General features: G+C 42.4%; 1 protein-coding gene and 2 long non-coding RNA genes across 4 annotated transcripts in view; 2 read left to right on the top strand and 1 right to left on the bottom strand.

Moving 5' to 3' along the window:
* The window catches only part of LOC138760363 (uncharacterized), a 34048-nt gene extending 31043 nt beyond the window's left edge, over nucleotides 1–3005 (bottom strand). The window contains exon 1 of the long non-coding RNA XR_011355567.1: nucleotides 2952–3005. This is a non-coding gene — a long non-coding RNA (uncharacterized lncRNA). The remainder of the gene's footprint in view (nucleotides 1–2951) is intronic.
* smyd3 (SET and MYND domain containing 3) overlaps nucleotides 1–25131 on the top strand; it is a 949011-nt gene that overhangs the window by 340163 nt on the left and 583717 nt on the right. The gene's annotated exons all lie outside the window — the stretch shown is intronic.
* LOC138760362 (uncharacterized) lies at nucleotides 3070–7036 on the top strand. Of its 2 annotated transcripts, none has more exons than XR_011355565.1 (4): nucleotides 3070–3113; nucleotides 3603–3804; nucleotides 5948–6072; nucleotides 6605–7036. It is a non-coding gene; the product is annotated as an uncharacterized lncRNA (long non-coding RNA). The 2 variants fall into 2 exon arrangements; XR_011355566.1 differs by having other exon boundaries at nucleotides 3080–3226.

Here is a 25131-nt window from a genome sequence, read left to right as displayed (position 1 = left end):
GTCGGAAATCTCCACAGAGAGATTTATTGTAATCTCATTTCAATTTGTTTTCATTTTTCAACAGTCATGACCTCAATTATCAATGTAATCTTAGAAGGTACTTTATAACATTGTTGTCCAGCAGCAGAAGAATTTGCTGACATAAAAATGATAGTTAAAAGGCGGAGAGCTTAAAAACAAAAGGGTGAGCGAAAGGCTGAAAGCCAATCGTTAATTTTGGAAGGGGCAGAATGAGTCAGTCTTCACTGCCCATGTGCCATAATTCATTGATGTTCTGGGAATAGATCAAATTCCTGGGAACCCAAAATGATAACAATTGACTTGAAGTGGACGGGACACATCTACCTTTCGGTTTAGGGATGAAAAGCTTTGGATTATCTATAGCTTTATTTATTTAACAAATGGAAATACTGCCCTGAAGATGAATACTTTGAGGAAAATATTATAGATGAATTAATATTTCTGTGAAATTCTAATTTAAGTCTTGAATAAGTTCTGACAAAATGAGATTTAAAATCAATTTTCTTGTGAAATGTCGACATAATTAGCTTCAGACATGTAAATTATGCAGCCCAGCACCCTGAGAAAGCAGAGGGGGAGAGCAGCACTGAGGAGATGAAGGTGGTGGGGGGAGCAAGAATCTGAAGGGAACAGAGGGAAATGCACACCAAATACTTGGAAAAAGGAGTCCATTCTTTGTTGCTCATCAAGCGTGTTTCCAACCTCCAAATTTGGTATTTTCATAACTAATTACACTGGACATCAGAGATTTTGCTTCCATAACCTTTGGGTGTATTTTATGGATTTATGAAAATCACCTTAAAATCTTTCCTATCACATACCCTCTTTAAAATGTAACTTATTTTTTTGATTTCCTGTCAGATTTTAAGTCTATTTCAAGCATACAAAATCATGAAATTCAACATTTTGTTGAAAGTTCATTTTCTGCATTCGCACTTGGACGTCTTCCCTGCTGATCTCGGTGAGGTCAGTGACAAACATGGTGAAAGGTTTCACCAGCACATTGCAACCATGAAAAAGCAGTATCAGGGCAATTGGAATTCATCAATGCTGGCCAACCATTGTTGGACACTGACACGAGAGACATCAGATGCTGAGTACAAATTAAAATTAGCAGCAAAACATTTTTAGGTCCGTTAAACTAACGTAACGTGCCAATATCATTATGTGATTAAATGTGCTGAATTCAATAAAAATGAATTCCTACGTGATGAGTCAGTGTACAAAGATGAGGTGCAGTCTCTAATGGACTGGTGCAGAGCCAGAAACCTGTATCTGAACATTAATAAAAGAGATGGTTCTCGACTTCAGGGGGGGTGGGGGAGGGGGGAATCACTCTCTGCTGACCACTGATGGCTAGACTGTTTAGGTTGTCAAGAGTATCAAGTGCCTTGATGTGCACTTGGCGGAGAATCTAACCTGGTCCCTTAAAACCAGCTCCATAGTCAAGAAAGCCTAGCACCGTCAAAGTGAATGCTGAGGAAATTTCATCTCCCACCCTCCATCCTCACTACATTTCTTGACCCAGAGGGTGGTGAATCTGTGGAATTCATTGCCACAGAGGGCAGAAGAGGCAGGTTCATTAAACATATTTAAGAGGGAATTAGATCTATTTCTTCAGTATAAGGGTATTAAAGGTAACGGAGAGAAGGCGGGGACGGGGTACTGAACTTTAAGATCAGCCATGATCTTCAGCATGATGCTGAAACAAGCCATGAAAGACCTCAACAATGAAGACGCTGTTTACATCCGGTACCGCACGGATGGCAGTCTCTTCAATCTGAGGCGCCTACAAGCTCACACTAAGACACAAGAGCAACTTGCCCGTGAACTACTCTTTGCAGAAGATGCCGCTTTATTTGCCCATTCAGAGCCAGCTCTTCAGCGCTTGACGTCCTGTTTTGCGGAAACAGCCAAAATGTTTGGCCTGGAAGTCAGCCTGAAGAAAACTGAGGTCCTCCATCAGCCAGCTTCCCACCATGACTACCAGCCCCCCCCACATCTCCATCGGGCACACAAAACTCAAAACGGTCAACCAGTTTACCTATCTTGGCTGCACCATTTCATCGGATGCAAGGATCGACAACGAGATAGACAACAGACTCGCCAAGGCAAATAGCGCCTTTGGAAGACTACACAAAAGAGTCTGGAAAAACAACCAACTGAAAAACCTCACAAAGATTAGCGTATACAGAGCCGTTGTCATACCCACACTCCTGTTTGGCTCCGAATCATGGGTCCTCTGCCGGCATCACCTATGGCTCCTAAAACACTTCCACCAGCGTTGTCTCCGCTCCATCCTCAACATTCATTGGAGCGACTTCATCCCTAACATCGAAGTACTCGAGATGGCAGAGACCGACAGCATCGAATCCACGCTGCTGAAGATCCAACTGCGCTGGGTAGGTCACGTCTCCAGAATGGAGGACCATCGCCTTCCCAAGATTGTGTTATATGGCAAGCTCTCCACTGGCCACCGAGACAGAGGTGCACCTAAGAAGAGATACAAGGACTGCCTAAAGAAATCTCTTGGTGCCTGCCACATTGACCACCGCCAGTGGGCTGATATCGCCTCAAACCATGCATCTTGGTGCCTCACAGTTCGACGGGCAGCAACCTCCTTTGAAGAAGACCGCAGAGCCCACCCACCTCACTGTCAAAAGACAAAGGAGGAAAAACCCAACACCCAACCCCAACCAACCAATTTTCCCTTGCAACCGCTGCAACTGTGTCTGCCTGTCCCGCATCGGACTTGTCAGCCACAAACCAGCCTGCAGCTGACGTGGACATACCCCTCCATTAATCTTCGTCTGCGAAGCCAAGCCAAAGAAAGATGTGAGTGGAAAGAAAACGGTTGAGAACCACTGCTCTAAACCTTTCATATTCATGTACCTGTCCAACTGCTTTTTAAAGATTGTAATTTTACCCACTTTTACCACTTCCTCGAGCATTCCATATCCTCAGAATCCTCAGATAAAGGAACCCCTCAGGGAGGGTGGAGGGATAAAACAGAGGTAACCATGGTGATCAGCCCAAACTGTTTTTGGCCAATGAGTGAAATGGAGCCGTTTGAGAGTGGGAAGTAAATAAAAGTATGTCGGATTTGTGAAATTTAGAGCAGGAAAACATGCTGAGCAGGTCCACCCCTGGAGATGAGGAGAAAAAGAATAAACATTAAAAACACAATGCTGGAGAAACTCAGCAGGTCAAACAGTGTACTTTATATAATAAAGATACAGAACCAATGTTTGCGGGCCGAGGCCTTCATCAAGATATGGAAAAATGTCATTAGGCGTCCGTACAAAATGATAGGTGTGGGGATGGGTGAGGGGGGGAGCACAGCCCTAAAGGCAGGAGGTAATAGGTGGATAAGGAAGGGAGGACCCAGCAGTAAGCAGGGGGAGGAGGGATGGCTCTGTGAATACAGAGGGAAGGGAGTCGAGAGTTAAGGGAAAGAAGACGAGGGGAAAGGGAAGGGAGGGAGAATGGAGATGAGGTTAGCAGAAGTCGGAGAAGTTGATGCTATGCCATCAGTTTGGAGAGTGCCCAGATGCAAATTGAAGTGTTGTTTCTCCCAATAGACAGACTAAGTCAATATCACAGATGGACAACTGACAGAGACTGAAATCAAGTTGTAGAATTCAATAAGCTGCACAGTGAGTGAAGTTAAACTAGAAAATCTGCAGACGCTGTGATTGTAGTGGGAGAAACTCAGCATGCCATGCAGTGTTCTTTATGTGGCCGAGATAAAAATCTGTAACCAACGTTTCGGGCTTCATCAAGGTAAGAACTAAAAGGAGGTAGGTGCCTGAATACAGTGGTTGGGTGAGGAGCACAGGGTCACAGGCAAGTGGGGCATCGGGATGGAGGGTACAAGAGGAAAAATCTGAGGTGACGAGGGAGGGGATAGCTCCTTGAATGGAGAGGGTGGGGGAGTGATCAGGATGATGGGAAGGAAAGGGTTGGGGAAGCCAGAGGGGAAGATGGAGGGCTGGGGAGGTCAGAGGGTGGAGCTGGCAGGTAGGGGAAGTCAGGAAGGAGGTGGATGGTGCAGGGGATATGGGGGAGATGAGAGGGTCTGAGGGCTAGGGGGTGGGAAGAAAGGGGGAGCTCAGAGAGGAGGAGGAGAAGATGAGAGGGTTTGAGGGCTGGTGGAATGGAGGGAAAGGGGGTCTTAAAGAAGTTGATGGGGGTTGGGTAAGGAAAGGTGTGAGGGGATAGAGAAGGGCGAGGGGTGGATGAGGCAGTGGGATCCAGCAGTGGAGGAATTGTATTCTCTTCAATGTCTAATAAGGGAAAGTGCCCCATTTGTAATTTTAACCACATTGATCTTCTCCACCATCTTTAAGGGACCGTGGACACATATTCCAAGATCCCTCTATATTTCCACACCATTCAATATCCTCCCAGTTATTATATGTTCCTTTTCCTTGTGGCACCTCTCCAAATTTATTACTTCATTTTTCTCTACATTAAATTCTAATGGTCATGTTTTTATGCCCAGCTGACCAGATCATTTCTGTCTTTTTTCAGTCAAAAATGTACCTCCTCCCTGTCAATGTTTGTTCCATCTCCAAAAATGTTCATGCTCCCTACATTTAGGTCCAAATAATTAATGCATTTTGCAAAAGTTAAGGGTCTGAGCCATGTTGAACCCCACTGATCATGTCATTCTAATCCCAAAAAACCCCACCCGGCAACCATTAATCCTTGCTTCTTCCCACTGAGACAATTTAGCATTTTATAACCATATAATTTAGCATTTTATAACAGCACGGAAACAGGCCAATTTGGCCCTTCTAGTCCGCACTGATCCAAGTACCCTCCTCTAATCCCACTTACCAGCACTCTGCCCATATTCCTCCATCCCCCTCCCATCTCTTTCTTAAATGACAAAATTGACCCTGTCTCCACCACCTTTCCCGGAATCCCATTCCACACAGTAACCACTCTCTGAGTAGAGAAGTTTCCCCTCATGTTACTCCTAAACCTTTGCCCATCAACTCTCAACCCATGACCTCTTGTATCCATTTCTCCTACTCTCAATGGAAAAAGCCTTTCCACATCAACTCTATCTATCCCTCTCATTATCTTAAACACCTCTATCAAATCCCCTCTCAGCCTTCTATGTTCCCATCACGTTTTCCTGTTTCAATGGACCTGCCATGTGCAACCTTGTCATAATCCTTAGCAAAATCATGACTAAAATTTTGCATTGATTTACCTCAAAGCACTGTTCTCGGTAACACTTCACGTTACAAAGATCAGACATAACCTTCACTGAACAAATCCCTGCTGACTGTGTGTTTCTAGAAGAATGTCGGTACTGTCCATTAGAATGGATTCCAATGGTTTTCCCACCACTGAAGTTAAACTGAATGGCTTGCAATTACTTGGATTATTCCTTCCCCCCCTTTGAACAACTGTACAATGTTAACAGTCTTCTAATGTTCTGGCATTGGTCCCTTAGCTAGAGATTAGAAAAGTTGTGGTCAGAATCTTTGCAATTTCCTGCCTTGTTTCCTCGTAGCCTCTGCTGTATACTGTCTGAGCTGGATTGTTTATCCATTTTCAAAGAGGATAAACTCCTTATTCTTTGACAAAGATTTTCTTGTCCACCATTTCGCATCCGTTAGCTTTCATGACAACCTTGACAGCTACCCCTTCTGTTCTGAAGACAGCCGCAAATATTCATTATAAATTGTAAGTATGTCTTCCACTTCTGCACAGAGATGACCTTTTCTTGGTCTTGCTTATTCTCATCTCAAACACTTCTGAAACACCTATGAAGTTTCTTGTTATTATTAGTTGTCTGCTTTTGTAAATTCCCTTTTAATTTCACTTACACTTTCCATGCTCTTCCAGAATCCTATTTTAAAAACTTGCCTGACATGCTTTCTTTTTATCGTTTTACCTATTCTCTCAGAGGCTTATCCTCCAAGGGGGATGAGAAGCAATTTAATGGAGGCAGATAAGACTATGAGGAGCATAGATACGGTGGACGTTTTTCTCACGATGGCAATGTCCAGTACCAAAGGTCATCTGTTTAAGGTGAGTGGAGGAAAGTTTAAGGGAGACGACAGAGGTACATTTTTTTTGTACAGAGTGTAGGGTGACTGCCTGGAATACATTGCCAAGGATAGCAGTGGAATAGAGCCATCTAATAAGACTCTTAGATGGGCATGTGGATATAAGAAAAATAGAGGATAACGGACTGAGGTTGGGATGGGTTAGAGTGATGGTGAATTTGGTTTATTTAGGTTGACAGAATATTGTGGGCTAAGGGGTTCAAACTGTGCTGTGCTCTTCTTTGTTCTATCTTTACATTTCTGACAAAGAAGCCCAGAAATGCATCCCTGACCCCATTCTGAACCCACCCTCACTCCAACCACCATTTGTTGGAATGGTTTCATACAGATTCCAGATTTTCCTGAATGCATCTTTATGCGCTGTAGTAAAATATATGAAGTAAAATGTGTCCATTTATGCCCTCAGTTAATTGGGCCTTTCCACAATATATTTGTTAGGTGTGGCCTGACGCCTCCTTTTCCCTTTTCTAATCTTTTGATTTCTCTGTTTGCAGTTCCCCGATTGTCTTGAATAATTTCTCAGCTTCACTTGATCAGTTTGCTGGCAATGAACCTGGGGATAATTTTGTTTCACCATTGCTTTATTAATCTTTCATGGTATATCGAGACAAGTTGGCAAACTACATAGACAGCACCAGTCGCCAGGATCTACCCAGTTCGCTGGAGTCATGCGGAAGTAGCGAGGAGGGAAATGTGTGGAACATTTTGTAAATTAAACACTTTGCCTGGAAAAGATCAATGCATCTAATTTTAAATTAAAGTTGCACATCTTATTTGTTGCGGATGCAACACTTTGCTTCATATTATTGATATTATTCCAGCAATTTATTTCTGGAAGTGTTCAATTTGCATCGTGTGAATGTGCTTTTGGGGAAACAAATTTATCAGACTACTAGATACCAATGATCTAGACTTCAGAAGCAAGATTCTTCCTTTCATTTATAAAATGATTTAAACCATGAGAAAAGATAATCACATCACACTGCAGGATGCCAATGCGCTGCATACCAGCAGTGCTGAATCTTTAAAGAATGTGAGGTAGGGATTGCAAGAGGACTGTGATGTTAAATCAATAGTAGGCTTTCTCTTTAACCCTCTGCATCCTGAAATCATTTATCCCAATGAGTACATGGGAGTCCACATTCTAGATCATTTGAAGTGCTTTGCACAAGCCTGCACACCATCACCTCATGATAAAACCTCTTCCTCACCGGGAAGATTTGAAAAGGTTAAAAGAAGAGCAGTCATCACTTGGCACGGTCAGTCATTGTGGCAACAAATTCTTGACATCATGATGTGTCCTCGGGCTGTTGATTTTTCATTACAGGTCTTCTCAGTATCATTTATGCCACAGTTCTCCACACAGCTTGGAATTTATTTCAAAAATTAAATAGAATTTACAGATGAGAATAAGTCAGCAGGTATTGATGTTTTATTTTTCGCTTTCCTCGAGTCTCCTATCACATCTCGCTTCATTGCAATGTGAGGTCGCCCATCAAAAGAGCTGTCATCACTTTTGCCTCTTTGTGATCTCCCCAGGTCACATCATGTCGCTTCAGTGTCGACAACTCTACGCTTTCACCAGATCAATATCCGTTTTTCGAGAGAACCTCAGCCTGGTTTCATTCCCTCTTGTGAACCCAAACTCCACTCTTGTCTGTTGAGAAGTGGGTTTTTGCAAAGGAGAATCATGGAATAAGATCAGATGGCCAAGTGTGTGCAGGCTCTCTCAAAGAGCTCCCTTATTGGTCTCACCCCACTGCATTTTCTGTTATGGGAATAATTAGATAGCTATCTCAAAGTACTGTGGCAATCTTGAAAATAAAAAAAAACTATAAATGTGAAATAAATAAAAAGAAAATGGAAGTTTTGTTTTGGAATATTTTTAATTTTCAAAAAGACTCATAAAAATTCAGACAACAATACACTTTCAACACATATAGCGTACTGAGTCTGTTTTTCACCTCCCCTCCCCCCCCGTCCCCCATGCCCCAATAAAAAATAAAGTTATATAAACCCTACAAGTACAAAAAGCACAAATATGACTCTTGGGAAAAACTGAAAAAAACCCCCCAGGTTACTTGAATAAAAAAAAGGGCAGGGGATAAGGGACAAAAAAAAACAAGAGCACTCTATCTGCACCATGTTCCACTTCTTTGATCCCAATCGTTTCTCTGCTGGGGCGGGTTACTTCATTTCCTTTATTCTGTATACCCATGAGTTTAAAATCAGGATGCCACACTCTAACGAATGTGTCATATTTCTTCCTTAAGTCGTACGTGATTTTCTCCAGGAAAATACAACTCTGCATTTCCGTATTCCGTCGTGCATTATTTAGTTGGGAGTTAGACTTCCATGTGACCGACCGCTATATACTTCCTGGCTACTGACAAGGTGACCTTCACAAACTGAATTTGGTATCTGGACAGTTTGAAACACACGTCATAATGTTCCCTGGAAGCTACAATTCTGGAACCTGTGGAAAATGCGCCTTTATAATTTTTTTCAGAATGTCCCCCAGGTTCTCCCAGAAGGATCCTTTGTACACAGCTAGGCTGAATGCACAAAGGTTCCAATCTCCACACCACACATAAAGCACATTTCTGAGATTTATGCTTTAGGTTTATATAATTTTTGTGGTGTGAGATACAGTTGATGCAGGAAATAGTATTGCACCAACCTGTACCTAACATTATTACCTGCTGTCATGCTGTCCAGACATAGGTCTGACCAGTACCGCTCGTGGATTGTTGTGCCCAAGTCCAATGAAGAAAATGGGATGGTTAGCGTAACAGACAGCACAGCGCTGTTACAGTGCAATTTGTAAGAAATGTTTGCATGAGTTTTCTCTGGGAACTCCAGTTTCCTCCCAACCTTCAAAAACATGCGGGGGTTGCAGGTTAATTGGGGTAGGTCTCAATAGAAAATATTTAAAATGCAGAAGTTAGTCAGCAGGTGAGACAGCATCTTCATTTTTTTTTGGATTTTCCCTTCTTGGTGAATTCACTACCACTTCACTTCCCGGAAAGCTGGCCATTCATAAGGCGTTGAGCCAACGCTTGCTTTTGCAGCACGTTCTGACTCATTACAAGTAGGTGCCAATCAAAGTTGTACCCTTCACGATTTGGATCTGCCTGGGATTGGAGGTATGTTCTAGCTCTCCAGATTTCTGGAGATATCGTTTGCACTGCAGTCCGAGATTCACACCTAATACGTGCTTCTGACCCCGAAGCTACCACACCTGCTGAGAATTTCCAGCTCTGTTTTGAATATGCAGTGTGGTGTGCTGTCCTACAGAAAAGCGGATATAAAACTTAAAGACTGATCAACAGGCTTTATTCCACTTAAAGTCCTTGCTGCAGTTAGCTGTAGCTCCAAGTGATTGATCTTGAGAGGCCAGATAGTTGGCAGCGAACTGGGTGGGGCTTGGTCCATTCAGGTTGGCTGATTGACAGCCGCCCATGTGTTGTCTTGTCCTCCAGTGCTCTTCCTGCAGGTACACAGGTCACCCCCTGCAGAAGGCTAATGGTGTCTCACCACATGCAGCAAGTGGCTTCATTCCAAGGTTTAAAGGTTCCTTTATACATAATTATACAACTTTTGTTTGCCTTATAACCATGGCAGACAAAAGTTGAAGTAAATCATAGATAGTACATTTAGATTAGGGTTTGTCTGCCGTAAGGCAAACAAAGAGTCGCCATGAGCATTGCCTGGCACCCCAAACAATAAGAGAAAGAGAAGCAATAGAGAGTCCCTTCAGAGATTGAGTTGCTGCGAATTCGCCTCCAGTGCTCCCACAGCCAAATAGACTCCTTTGCTAACCATTGGGAACTCAAGATCCAAACCTCCAATACAATCAGGAAGTCTTCAGTGCCCAAGGCCCATCGAAGACTCTTGTTGCTCTTGGCAGCCTTTTGAATCCCAGTTCCGATACCTGGTTCACGTGAGCCAGTCTCCAGCAGCCTGCAGCCTGTGCGGGTCCTTTGACCGCAAGTCGCCAACCACCCGCAGCTGCTGGGACTCTCACTAGTCTGCTGCTATGGTCACCTTCCCTCTAGGGCCTTCTCCCATACTTCTCCTCCAGACGGGGAGGGGCGGGGGTGTACTCTGTTCCCGGTGCCCTGCGCTAGTCGGCTGCTCCCGCGGAATCTGCAACTCCTCGTGGTTCACGATTCAGCACAGACACCGCCATTTTGGCCACAGACCTCTGCATTTGCAGGATTTTAAAGAAAAACATCATTATCCCCTTTAATAGGCCATTAAAATTCTGTGCAGAGCTGTTGTCATTAGTACCGGACAGTAGACCCTGTGGTGTAGCAATTTCCTGCTCTCCCGTTTTGGCCCTCTTTAACTAGTTGATCTATTTAAAAAAAAAGCTGGTCTTGAATGTAAAAACAAAATGTACCTTTAATAAATTAACAATAACAAAACTCTGAGGGAAGAAAAAATGACATTGTTGACACAATCCGTGCCTTGAAGCATGCCCGCGATTGTGAGCCATTGACCTGATGGGATAATTGTCTTTCATTTGCAACTCTGCTAATGCGTAGAAAGTGATTAATGTACCCAAGCAAGACAGCTCCAATTCCCTCTCTCTTTTAATAGTACAAGCTTTTAATAAAGAGCTGTGTAGTGTGATCTGCTCATGAATAATTCATAAGCTTGTTGTTCTGAGATTCCATTTGACATGTTTTATTCACTGGAATATAATATCCTAATTTAAAAAATATTTTTATTAATGCATGCTCATGGAAAGGTAAATATGAATTTAATGAGAGGCTTCTCATTTGTAAGAGAATGTCAGTCATTCTCAGTGAACAAGTTTACCACTGGAAATTCAGAAACTGCCCATGATCTTGCCCTTTCTTCAGTCCCAATTCCCAACGTGGAGATGTGAAGAGTTCTGCTTCTGAGGCTAAAAATTCTTGCCCCTTTTGCCATATTTAGGCTGCATAATTAAAACCTACCAATGCTCTCTCTGCATGCTTCTGGTTGCAGAGGTTTCTGCTATAATGCAGTCTAATTAATAGAGATCATTTACATCGATGCATGCATCTCTCTCTTCCCCCCCACCTCCCCCTCCCCAATCCCCCCCCCCCCACCACCCATCAACATGATATACTGGAATCGTCATTTGTCTGAAGAGGGCTCCTTCCACCCCACGCATAGCATCTTTCAGCTGGTCCTGTCGGAAAACAGGTACAGGAGTATCAGAGCCGGCACCACCAGGCTGAGAAACAGCTCCTTCCCATGAGCAGTGAGACTGCAAAACACTAACCACCCGAGACTCTCCTATTCATGAAACAATATTTATATGTATATATGAATACTTACCCTGCATATGTATTGTTTGTCTGTATGTGTGTTACATCTGGTTGTGTCTTTGTGTTTTGCACCGAGGACTGTTTCGTCAGGTTGTACTTGTGAAATCAGATGACTGTAATCTTGATTTACTTCCAGTTGATTAAACAGGAAGAGGAAAAAACATTTATTTTCAACTTTTTAAACACAGTTACTTATTTTCATTTGGAAATTTATGTGGAGTGATTTATATTGTTCATTTATATTTTTCATTCACAAATTATTTATGGCTGCCTTTACCATTTTAGGAATAAAAGAACTTAGAGGCAGAAATTACCCATCCAGTTCTCTGAGCCTTCTCGGAAAAGTTGGAGTTGACTCTTGACATTCAGTGGATCTGCTACCTGCCACCTGTTTCCTTGGTGCTCGAAAATAAATTAGCTGGAAATATTTAACTTTGTGATTTGCCAAGTTACTGGCAATTGTCTTGCTTGAGGTACCTTAACTTTATTGGGTACATTTCATCGGAGACGTGGGAGCTGAAGTGAATACCTCTACTGTTGAGTAAGAACAATGAAATACGCCTGCCCATTTTTGTCAGTATTTATTCCTTGGCCAGTGTTGCGTAAGCAGATCATCTAGTCGTTTTAACATTGCTACTGATGCCTGGGATTAGTCACCTTACTTCATGCAACAGTGGCTGTACTTAAAAATAACCTCATAAGTTGAAAAAAGAATTATTACCGTATTTTACAGCATACAAGACCCCCCCCGTTTCAGCAGGAGATTTTATGAAAAATTTGTTTTGGTGCATTTGCAGGTAAGTTAGCAAATGGGTTCCTCCTGCAAGGCCCCCTGTAGACAATGCATGTGGGTGTGACTTCACTCACCTCGATGGAATCCCTCCAGCCTTGCATGGCCGAGACACCGAAGCCTCCTCGCAACATGTCCTCCTGGCTGCCGCACACCGAAGCTCGGGCTGCTCCCCCCCCCAACCATGCAAACGCCAACTGATTAACAGGTGAGTTGGGACCCACGGGCATGTGAGGGCAGGAGGGAGAGAAGCCTGTCACCAGGGTAATGGGCAGGGCCCACTGTGGCAGGGAGCAGACGATCAATTGCTTTGAGGGGAGCGCTGGGCCTTGGTGATCAGGTTCCACATTGAGCCTTTGTTTGACGAGCACGTGTTCCCCCCCCCCCACCCGCACCCCGGGCAAATTGAACAAGGCATGGGGGCAGATTTCAGTGGGCTTTATTTTTAAAGTCACCTTTCTGCTCGACTATTAATTCCAAATGCCAACTTTTACTCCTTGCATGGGGGAGCCCGATGTGATATACACCTATCTTTACCCTTCCTAGAGCTTTAAACTGTCCCTAATTCTAGTTTTACTATTTTTGGTACACAGTTGGCCAATCTGTTTGCTAATAGTTTAGCTATTATCTTATAATCTGTGTTAAGTAGAGATATTGGTCTATACGATGCTGGTGTTAGTGGATCTTTCCCTGTCTTTGGTACTACTGTAATTATTGCTGTTTTACATGAATCTGGCAAGTTTTGTGTTTCTTCAATCTGGTTCATTTCTTCCAGGAGACGAGGAATTAATAAGTCTTTAAATGTTTTATAGAATTCTATTTGGAGTCTTTCCTCTCCAGGCGTGTTATTGTTCGGTAGCTTTTTTAATATATACTGTATTTCCTCTATTTCAAATGGTTTTATCAATTTGTTTTGCTCCTCCTTGAAATTTCGATAGTTCAATTTTAGCTAAAAACTCATCTATTTTGTCTTCTTTCCCTTCGTTCTCAGTTCAATATAGTTGCTTGTAGAATTCCTTGAAGGGAATTTAGGAGTTGTGGTAAATAGTACCCTCAAGGCTGATACTCAGGTAGATGGTGTGGTGAAGAAGGCATTTGGAATGTTGGCCTTCATAAATCGGAGTATTGAATTCAAGAGTAGGGAGGTTATGATGAAATTGTACAAGGCATTGGTGAGGCCAAATTTGGAGTACTGTGTAGAGTTTTGATCACCAAATTATAAGAAAGATATAAACAAAATAGAGAGAGTGCAGAGAAGGTTCACGAGAATGTTGACAGGATTTCAAGGTTTGAGTTACAGGGAAAGGTAGTGCAGACTGGGGCTTTTTTCTCTGGAGCGTAGAAGATTGAGAGGGGACTTTATAGAGGTGTTTAAGATTTTAAAAGGGATAGACAGAGTAAACGTAGATAGGCTTTTTCAATTAAGAGTGGGGGAGATTCAAACTAGAGGGCATGGTTTAAGACTGAAGGGGGAAAATTATAAGGGGAACATGAGGGGAAATTTCTTTACGCAAAGGGTGGTAGGGATGTGGAATGAGCTTCCGACAGACGTGGTCGAGGCGGGATCGTTGGTTACATTTAAGGAAAGACTGGATAGTTACATGGATTGGAGAGGACTGGAGGGGTATGGACCGGGTGCTGGTCAGTGGGACTAGGAGGGTGGGGATTTGTTATGACATGGACTAGTAGGGCCGAACTGGCCTGTTCTGTGCTGTAAGTGGTTATATGGTTTGTATTGATCTCTGTTGTGTTATATGTAATTTTTTTTGTCTTTTTTCCTTGATGCCAATACCGTTCTTTTAGCTTGTTCTGTTTTAAACTGCCAAGCTAGTATTTTGTGCATTTTTTCTCCTAGCTCATAGTACTTCTGCTTTGTCTTCATTATGTTCTTCTCCACCTTGTATGTTTGTAGTGTTTCGTATTTTATTTTTTTGTCCACCAATTCTCTTTTTGTTGTATCTTCCCTTGTTGCTAGTTCTTTTTCTGTACTTGCTATTTCCCTTTCCAGCTGTTCTATTTCCCGATAGTAGTCCTTCTTCATCTTAGTTATATAACTTATTATCTACCCTCTGATGAACGCTTGCATTGCATCCCATAGTATAAATTTATCTTTCATTGATTCCGTATTTATTTCAAAGTACATTTTAATTTGGCACTCAATTAATTCTCTAAAATCCTGTCTTTTAAGTAGCATGGATTTTAATCTCCATCTATATGTTCTTGGTGGGATGTCCTCCAGCTCTATTGCTAATAACAGGGGTGAGTGATCCGATAACAATCTAGCTTTATATTCTGTTTTCATAACTCTCCCTTGGATATGGGCTGACAACAGGAACATGTCAATCCTTGAGTATGTTTTAAGCCTACTCGAATAATACGGATATTCCTTCTCCTTTGGGTGTTGTCTCCTCCATATATCCAAAAGTTGCATTTCCTGCATTGATTTAACCATAAATTTGGCAACTTTGTTCTTTCTGTCCAGTTCTTTTGTCCAGTTTTATCCATCTTTGAATCCAAATTAAGGTTAAAGTCCCCTCCTATCAATATACTCCCCTGCGTATCTACAATCTTCAAAATATATCTTGCATAAACTTTTGATCCTCTTCATTAGGTGCATATATATATTGAGCAAATTCCAAAATTCTGAATATATCTGACACTTTATCATTTACATAGCTCCCTGCTGGATCTGTTAGTTCCTCCTCTATTTTGATTGGTACATTTTTATTGATTAATATAGCTACTCCTCTGGCTTTTAGATGATATGATGCTGCCGTTACGTGTCCTACCCAGTCTCTCCTTAATTTATTATGTTCCACTTCAGTTAGATGTGTTTCCTGCACGAATGCTATATCAATTATTTCTTTTTTCAGTAAATTTAATAGCCTCTTCCTTTTGATTTGGTTATGTATTCCATTAATATTTATAGTCATATAGTTCAACATGGCCATCTCATACTCTGTTTACACCTCATTTCGCTTCCTCGCCACCACCTTTCCCCTTTTCCCCATTTCCATTTCTCAGTTTTCTTATTTTGAACACACTGTATGACAACACTTCTAAAACATAAAATATTTCAACTATTCCCACATCTAAAATTCCCTTAACCACAAGTGTTCCCCCCCTCTCTCTGAGTCGGCCCTTGTCCCTTGCTGGGCAACCACAACTCCCCTCTACATTCGGACTGCGAACCCGTTCGCATGTGTCAACTGATTTCACAGTGACTGTTATTCTCTCCCACCCAACCCCCTCCAGAAAAGACTTTTATCTTCACATTACAACAAAGCTCCCCCTCATTTCTTCTCTTTTTCTTTTTATGCTTTATTTATTTATTTTTTTAATCCCTCCTTTTTTTTCCTCCCTTCTCCCTTACTTCCCTTTGCTTCCCTCCTTTAGTTCTTACTTATACATTATCTTTACTTCTTTATATGTAGTTTGTCGTCGTTCTTTGTTCTTGTTACATCTCTTCATCTCTCTTTTTGTTCTGCAAATTCTCGTGCTTTCTCCGGATCCGAGAACAGTCTGTTTTGCTGCCCCGGGATGACTATTTTAAGCACCGCTGGATATGTTAACATAAATTTATAGCCTTTCTTCGATAGGATCGATTTTGCTGCGTTAAACTCCTTCCTCTTCTTCAGGAGCTCAAAACTTATGTCTGGGTAGAAATTTTATTTTGACCTTTGTATTCCAGTGGTTTTTTGTCTCCTCTCATTTTATTCATTGCCTTCTCCAATATATTTTCTCTTGTCGTGTATCTCAGGAATTTTACTAAAACGGATCTTGGTTTTTGTTGTGACTGTGGTTTCGGGGCTAATGTTCTGTGTGCCCTTTCTATTTCCATTCCTTCCTGTATTTCTGGCATTCCCATGACCTTTGGGATCCATTCTTTTATAAATTCTTTCATATCTTTGCCTTCTTAATCTTCCTTAAGGCCCACTATCTTTATATTGTTTTGCCGACTATAGTTTTCCATTATATCCATCTTCTGAGCTAACAACTCCTGTGTTTCTTTAACTTTTTTGTCACTTTCTTCCAATTTTCTTTTTAAGTCATTCACTTCCATTTCTACCGCCATTACACATTCTTCCACATTTTCTAATCTTTTCCCTACATCTGTTATGACAGTGAGTATTCTACTCACTTTTTCTTCTGTACTTTTAATTTTTCTTTTCATTTCACTAAATTCTAGTGTCAGCCATTCTTTTAATGCTTTCATTTGTTCTTGAAAATTTTTAAAATCTATGTACTGTCCATTCATTTTACCTCCTATTCCTCTGTGCAGAGCTTGGTGCTCTCCTTCTTCCGTGTCTGCTCTTGGGTTTGTGTCTTCTACTTCTCTTCTTTGTATCTGTGTCTCTTCTGACTTTCTTGTTGAGCTGCTTGTCTCAATTTGTTGGGTATTTTTTTTTCCATTGTGTCTTGATGTTGTCCTCTTCTTCTGGGTTGGTTATCTGTTGTGTCTCTAGTTTCCTTTTTTCATTCTCACCCCTCCCGTTTTTGTTGTTTTCTTTAGTCCTAGTGAGCTAGTCCTCCCTCACGTCGGTGTTGTCCTTGTCGTGCGCATTGCGCACGCGCAGTTGCGCACCCCTGTTTGGCTCCGTGAGCCATTTTTGCAGTCCTTCGGTTAGTGGGTCACGACACTGCAGGGTCTCCACTAACCTTGGGGAGTGGGCTCCTCTTTCCACAGTGGGTCCCTGCTTTTTTGTGCAGGTAAGGCCTTCACCTTTCTCTTCCTGCGTCTTTCTTTCTTCTTTTCTTCTCGTTGTTTTTGGCTTTTCTTTCTTAGGTGCCATTTTCTCCAGACCTTTATTTTTTATTTGTTGTGATTTGTGTGTCTGGGGCTTTGCGTTTCCTTCACTTTTTTCCTTCTTTTCTGGAGAGAGCTGGTATTCTCCTACCGGCCACTACTCCATCACGTGATTCGTCCATCAAACTGTCCCTAATTAATAGTGATTCTGAAGGGTCTCTGTTTTGTTTCTCTTAATGTAAAGTGTACCGGACAACACTACTATATTATTACATGAGAATGTTGGTGAATGTGAGGTTATCCACTTTGGAAAGAAAAATGGAAGATCAGATTATTATTTAAATGGCACGCAATTGCAGCATGCTGCTGTTCAGAAGGACTTGGGAGTGCTTATGCATGAATCACAAAAGGTTGGTTTGCAGATGTAGCAGGTAATCAAGAAGGCAAATGAAATATTGGCTTTTATTGCTAGAGCAGAAAGGTTATCCTGCAAATGCACAAGGTACTGGTAAGGCTGTGACTGGAGCACTACATGCAATTCTGGTCTCCTTACTTGAGAAAAGATGTACTGGCTTTGGAGGCGGACCAGAGGAGGTTCACCAGGTTGATTCCAGAGATGAGGAGAGATTGAGTCTTTCTGGGACTGTACTCATTGGAATTTAGAAGAATGAAAGGGGATCTTATAGAAACATTTAACATTTCTGAAAGGGATCAATGAGATAGAGGTAGAGAAATCATAGTGGAGACTAAAAGTAGGGGACAGCTGCTCAAGATTCAGGGTAGTAGATTTAGGATGGAGATGAGGAGGAACTGTATTTCACAGAGGGCGGTGAATCTCTGGAATTCACTGCCCATTGAAACAGTGGAAGCTCCCTATATTTGACATAGTAGGGAAATTAAGGGAAATGGGGGAAAGGGAGGTGGGTGAAGATGAGCAGGCTTGATGAGCCAGTTGGCCTAATCCTATCCCAATGTCTTATGTTCTTAAAGGATTCTTGAATCTTAATGCAACAAATTCATTTCTAAGGACTAACACTTTAGGTTTTTATTCTCGCTATTGATCATTTTGCTGTTTTAGTCGAAACTTGTTATTTGCAAACTTAAAAGTCTTGTAACTAAATAAAATGTTGTAAGCTTTATGAGAAATGTGTGCTTCACACACATTCAAGCATGATGTTTTTAATGAACTCCTGTTTTTATCAGCACGAAGCAGCAATTTGCAGCTTGCGTTTATGCAAGGTGTTCAATTAAATGAAATGTCTCCAGCTTTTTCACAGTCTTGGAAATAACCATTGTGTCTATTTATTGGCAATGGTGATGGGACATTCTCATTCATAAAAGTGACGGAGGTTCATTTTGCCCTCTCCAGCAAATGGGCTGGGTCTCGGTGGCAAATGTTAGTCGCTCCATTCAGTTAAGTCGGTGTTTAATTATTTAAACAGCAGTATGTCTGGAACCAACAAGCTGTGCTGTCTTGTATGCATGACCTGGACTTGCCAGGAAAAATTTCAAAATCAAATTGACCTTTCATTCCACCATTGAACACTATAAATATTGGTGATCCATTGATTTGAAAGGAGAGTGGAAAATGAAAATGAGTTTTTTGTTAATAATTTTGATCTGTTATTTATGATATTTATTCTTTTGGTTTATTTCATTGTATCCGATTATTTATATTTTAGCTGTTTTTTTTTAACCTTTTTTAAAAACTATTTGAAAATAGTTTTACTAGCCCAGAGGACCTCAAAACCCAGCAGCAATAGAAATTCACCAAGACAAATGGTTACTTAAACAAAAGTCATTTTTAATTTTCTTTAAACATTAAAACAAGATCAAACTTTAACTTATTACTATTAATTTAAACCCCTACTAATTCTAAGCGCACATGTATGTAATGTGTATAAGTTCAGAAAAGTTCTTGATTCACAGTCCAATCTCACTCCTCCAAGTTCACCGGTATCAGGCTATTCTTATACAGTGCACAGAATTTAACATTTATGAATTTTCACCAAGCTTTGGTGCTTAAATGGTTATTTGCACAGGAAGGTTCTTGATGGTTTGAGAGAGAGATTTGTTGCTTGTTGGACACACACAAACTGATCCTCTCCGATCAGCCACTTCAGTGTCTTGCCAAAGAAACTTGCCCCATCAGGGTTTTTCAAATGATAACCTCTTCTTCTGCAGGTGGCCACAGAGTTCCTTTTGTTTCCCTTATTTCAGGTGAAACATTCAAACCAGCCATTTCCTCTTGTATGGACCACAAGGTTTTTCATCAAGCTGAACTCAGAACTCACACCCCATCCTCAAAATGGGGTTTCAACCAGCTGCCAGCTTCCCTTGACTGCAGAGACTAATTCTCTCTCTCTCTCTTAGAGAAAGCCTGTTTAGTCTCCACTCTCTCTCTCTCTCTTCTCTCTCTCTCTCTCTCTCTCTCTCTCTCTGCTTGCAAAATCATATGGCCTTCTTAGAACAGCAAACTGCATCCAGAGAGACTGTGGCACCAGACCCAAACTTCTGAGTCCATTCATCTGTTGCTTTCAAAACAATAATCCATTTACACCTGCATTTGAAATTCTTTAGCAAAGCAGTCTCTTTGTTTTATTGTCTTTGCAAAGGCTCTCAGTGCCTGCATGACTCAGTTTCAGCAAAGCCCTGGCATTTTAAATGAGATCTGTTTTGTGAAGTATTTGTGTTTGTTTGTGACGTACACTACTCCCACAATCTATCAAGTTCAAAAACATATCTATATATAATATAAAGTATGACATAATCCATCACAACAATAAAATGCCTCATATCCAACACCAACGGGGATTGTTAGATGCCGGATAAGCAAGTTTTCCAGTTGCTTAAGACTATGTGTTGCGTGAATGGAGAACTAACGGTGAGGCAACCTGAATGGTGCTCACTGCTCCAAGTGCGGTCCCACCAAAGTCTAGTACTGCTGTAACAGGATGTCCCAACTTTGTCAAAGAGGTGCAGTACACTCCAGAATGTTTGGGACAAAGCCACCCTTTTCCTTTATTTGCCTCTGCGCTCCACAGTTTTCAATATCGTACAGCAAGACAATGATCCCAAACATACTGCTCAAGTAACAGAGGTGTTTTTTGAAGCTAAAAACAGGAACATTTTGAATCCAATTGACCATGCTTTCCATTCACTGAAGAGAAAACTTGAGGGGACAAGGCAGGAGCTGAAGGTGGCTGCAGTAGAGGGTGGCAGAGCATCACCAGGGAAGGTGCTCTGCACTTGGTGATGTCTCTGAATCACAGACTTCCAAGATATGCAACAAAGTACTAAACATGACTTTTGTAATATACATACCATTGCTAGGACCAAAATATTATGGCGCCCAGAATGAGCTCTTTAATCTCATGTGAATTGTTTGATTACCAATTTAAAACTGTGGTGCACAGGTGCAAATAAAGGAACAAAAGTGTCTTTGACTCAAACATTATGGAGGTCACTGTAGGTTTGAGGGTTATTCCCAAAGGAGGAGAAGAGCCAGAGATATTAGGGAAGCGTTCCATAGTTAGGACCTAATCAGTTGAAAGCACAAGTATCTTTGTTGGATTATCTACATTGTCCATATTGGAGAAAGGGGAGAGAACTTGGAGAATTTTGTAGATCTGCAAGTGGTTCCAAAGATTTGGTGGCACAAAGGACTGGTGTTTCATCAAAAACTCACGTCAATTACGATTAATTGGACTTGTTTGCTGTGACTATGAGACCTTCACAGCCTGCATCTGAGGCAAACAAGAAGTCTGAAGATGCTGAGTGTGGTGATACCGGCCACACTCCTACCAGCCTACTGCAAGGGGCAACTACTGTACCTGCAGGTAGGCAACGTGGGAGGCTGGCCCCACCTGGCCGGCTGTCAATCACCGGCCTGTATATAGACTCGAGCTGGCCCCTCCCGGGGTTAGTCGGATGCGTGGATCCAGCAAAGGACAGCCAGGCGCACGCGGAGCCAGCAAAGATATTAAGACTGGTGTGCACAGAGTTTGAGCTGATTAAAGCCTATAGTACAGCCTTCTTGTGTTTTGTGTATGCTTGCTGCACCACAGCGCTTCATACTGAGGACGAGTGCAGTTTCAAGAAGTGGGCTGGGGGAACTCAGCAAGTCATGCCGCGTCCACGAAAAGCAGTAGGCAGTCAACATTTCAGGTTTGAACCCTGTGGAGCTTGTACGCGACAAGTAGGTAATTTCAATGATCTGGTGTATCCCATGAGTCTGTCACCAAAGTAGCTTGTCCTGTCATGAAATATCAGTTCGGCAGCTATGGGAGCATACACTGTGAATGTAGTTAAGCTGTTGGAGCATTGCAGTTGACCTGCAAGATGTGTGTCTGCCATGTACTACCGAACATGACTGAATTTCCTTCAAACCAAGCAGCTGTCAATCAACACTCAGTCATTTCCTAATGACAGTGATCAGAAAAGTGCGTTCTCCCAGGTGATGAATAAATTCCCATCTTTGTGTTCTGCCAAAAATAGCAAGTGCTTGTCATTCAGAAAAGATTTCTCCAATGCCCACCTCCTTTTTTTTGTGCACAAGTCTTCATGTAAATCAAGAATATTGGTGTTGGTATTGAATCTGTATGCAAAAAATGCTCAATCCTACACACGCTCGGTGACAGGTTTTTCTTACAAATGACAGTCTCTGTTCATATTTGCTGTATGACTGAGGATTCGATTTTTGGGATGGTTGAGGAGTTTTAAGATTTCCCTGTCAGACACCAGACCGTGTTCGATGACTGAATGCAGGATGCTAGAGTTTTTGAGGGATTGGACGTAAGCTGTATTAAGACGAGTGTTTTGTAGTTGATCCCTGGTGATTCCTTCTTACCATTAAAAGATTGAACTTGATCTCTGTTCTTATGTGATTATATTCTTAAATATGCCAAATGCTGGAAAAATGATTTATTCTATCCTAGTGCCATCGGGTTTGGGATGTGTGAAGGCTCCACACAATTGACAGTCTTTTCACGCTGTTCAAAAATAAATTGAGCTCGATCTCCCTGTTCTGAATACAAAACATAGAGTGCAGGAACAGGGGTAAACAAGAAGAATGCAGATAGAACCATAGACCACTACAGCGCAGAAACAGAACCTTCAGCCCCTCTAGTCCATGCCAAACTATTATGCTACCTTGTCCCACTGACCTGAACCTTGATCATAGCCCTCCCTTCCCCTCCCATTCATGCTCCTGTTCAATTTCCAGGTGCTGGAAAACCAGAGCAACACAAAATGCTGGAGGAACACAGTGGTCCAGGCAGCAACCATGGAAGGCAACTGATCACCAGTGCTTTGGATGGAAATCCTTCACAGCAAGCACAGGAAGAGGCCCTTCAGCACACACCGAACGTGGTACCTAAATTACACAAAAAATGTGCTGCTTGGACATGATCCATATCCCCCCCCATTCCCTGCATATCTGACTCATGGCCTGGCTTCGCGAACGAAGATTTAGGAAGGGGGCTGTCTACGTCTGCTGCAGGCTCACTGGTGGCTGACGAGGCCAATGCAGGACAGGCTTGCCTGGCTGTAGCGGCTGCAAGGGAAATTCTGTTCTGGGTTTGGTGCTGCTGTGTCACCTTTCTTCCAATATCTTGTTCTCAAGGCCTGCCCTGCGTGCATTCTTGAAGGAGGAGAACGGTGCGTCACCAGGCCACGAGATTGGAGGCTAGAGCAGACCACTGGTGATTGTCAATGTGACAGGCACCAAGGGATTTCTTCAGAGAGTCCTTGAACCTCTTTATTGGAGCCCCTCTGTCACGGTGGCCAGTGGAGAGTTTGCCATATAGCACAATTTTGGGCAGATGATGATCATCCATCCTAAATACGTGCCCTGCTCAGCATTGCTGCATCTTCAACAGCATGGTCTCGATGCTGGTAACCTCCGCCTGTTCAAGGACTTCAGTGTTGGTGACAAAGTCATTCCAGTAATGTCGAGGATGATGTGGAGGAAGCACTCAAGGAGTTGTAGGTGGTGACAGTAGGCGACCCACAATTCGGAGCCATACAGGAGGGTGGTCAGTACGACAGATCTGTACGCATTGATCTTTGTGCTTTTCTTCAGATGCTTGCTGTTCCAGACTCTTATGAACCCTGCATATCCGTCTAGAAAAAATCTCGTTTAAATCTCCCGACCCTCCCCCAAACTCAAATGCATGGCCTCCAGTATAGGACAATTTTATCCTGAGAAAGAGATTCGAACTGTCTACCTTATCAATACCTATTATAATTTTATATAGTTTCTATCAGGTCATCCTCAGCCCTCTGAAGCTCCATAGAAAATAACCCAAATTTGACAAACTTCTCTTCATAGCTGCCACCCTCTAATCTAGACAGCATCCTGTTAAATCTCTTCTGAGTCTTCTGAACCTTTCCTATTCATATTCCCATCCAATTTCTTTCAAACATTGTAATTTTACCCGCTGATACCTTTTCCTCTGGCACCACCCGTGAAACAGTTGCCTATCCAGCTCCTTTTAAATCTTTCCCCTCTCTACCTTAAATTTATGCCCTCTAGTTTTAGATTTAATCTAATTCATAATTTTATTTTTTTTTAAATTTAGACATACAGCACGGTAACAGACCATTTTGGCCCATGAGTCTGTGCCGTCCAATTTACACCCCATTAACCTACACCCCCGATACATTTCTTAAGGGTGGGAGGAAACCAGAGCCCCTAGGGAAAACCCACACAGACACGGGGAGAACGTACAAACTCCTTACAAACAGTGCAGGATTCGAAACCCGATCTGGTCCCGATCACTGGTACTGTAAAGACGTTGCGCTAACCGCTACGCCAATCATGCCTCCTTACTTTGCAAAAAAAAATTCTGCTGCCAAAAGCACGCAAATGGAGCTAGCTCTGGTTGTCGACTTGGTCAGCAAGAACAATTTGAGCCGAAGATCCTGTTTTCATGCTGTTGTTCCTGTAATGTCAGGAATTTCCCTCAGTAAGTGACTGAGTGTGTGTGGAATAAGAGTGTCTTTGGATACTATGACATTGGTTTCCTTCATGGGGACATCCAGAATGAGGGGGTGCTGTTTCAGAATAAAGATCCGTCCTTTTAGGACAGAGATGAGATGGAATTTTTCTCTCAGTGGATTTTGAACATCCCCGACTACCCTAACCCTAACTACTCTGGGACCATCAGAAGATCTGGCTGTTCTGTTCAAGCATCACCTTTTATGTACTTACTGCTACTGAATATTTATTTCATCATCCTTTCATGTTTACTGTTTCTCCTTCTTGCTCATGACATATTGTAGTAATTTTAATGTATAATGCCGCTGTTGTACCTTGCATACCTGTGTGGGTGAAGCAAGTAAGAATTTCTGTTCTTTCTTTGGCTTGGCTTCGCGGACGAAGATTTATGGAGGGGGTAAAAGTCCAAGTCAGCTGCAGGCTCGTTTGTGGCTGACAAGTCCGATGCGGGACAGGCAGACACGGTTGCAGCGGCTGCAGGGGAAAATTGGTGGGTTGGGGTTGGGTGTTGGGTTTTTCCTCCTTTGCCTTTTGTCAGTGAGGTGGGCTCTGCGGTCTTCTTCAAAGGAGGTTGCTGCCCGCCAAACTGTGAGGCGCCAAGATGCACGGTTTGAGGCGATATCAGCCCACTGGCGGTGGTCAATATGGCAGGCACCAAGAGATTTCTTTAGGCAGTCCTTGTACCTTTTCTTTGGTGCACCTCTGTCACGGTGGCCAGTGGAGAGCTCGCCATATAACACGATCTTGGGAAGGCGATGGTCCTCCATTCTGGAGACGTGACCCATCCAGCGCAGCTGGATCTTCAGCAGCGTACATCTGTACACTGTAGTGATGTATATTACAATGAACTCTTGTACTCATACTGCAGAGAACTGTGGAAGCTGCATCATCAAATGTGTTAAAAGTGGAGACAAATGTCTGGTTTTTTAGGGGGGGGTGTCAAATTGTTGGGAACAAACAGGATCGGCCACGAAGGAGCAATTTCAAATTCACTGCTGACTACTCCATATCTTAGTTAATATATTCAGTTGATGCATAGAACCACAGAACATTACAGCATAGAAATTGTCCTTTCAGCCCATCTATTCTGTGCAAAAGTAGTATTCTGGCTAGTCACACCATTGACCTTCCTTCCCCTCCCATTTATGTACCTTTCCACA

The sequence above is a fragment of the Narcine bancroftii genome, chromosome 4 (genome assembly GCF_036971445.1).
Source record: "Narcine bancroftii isolate sNarBan1 chromosome 4, sNarBan1.hap1, whole genome shotgun sequence".
NCBI lineage: Eukaryota > Metazoa > Chordata > Chondrichthyes > Torpediniformes > Narcinidae > Narcine > Narcine bancroftii.
This window is presented reverse-complemented; position numbering and strand designations above follow the sequence as displayed.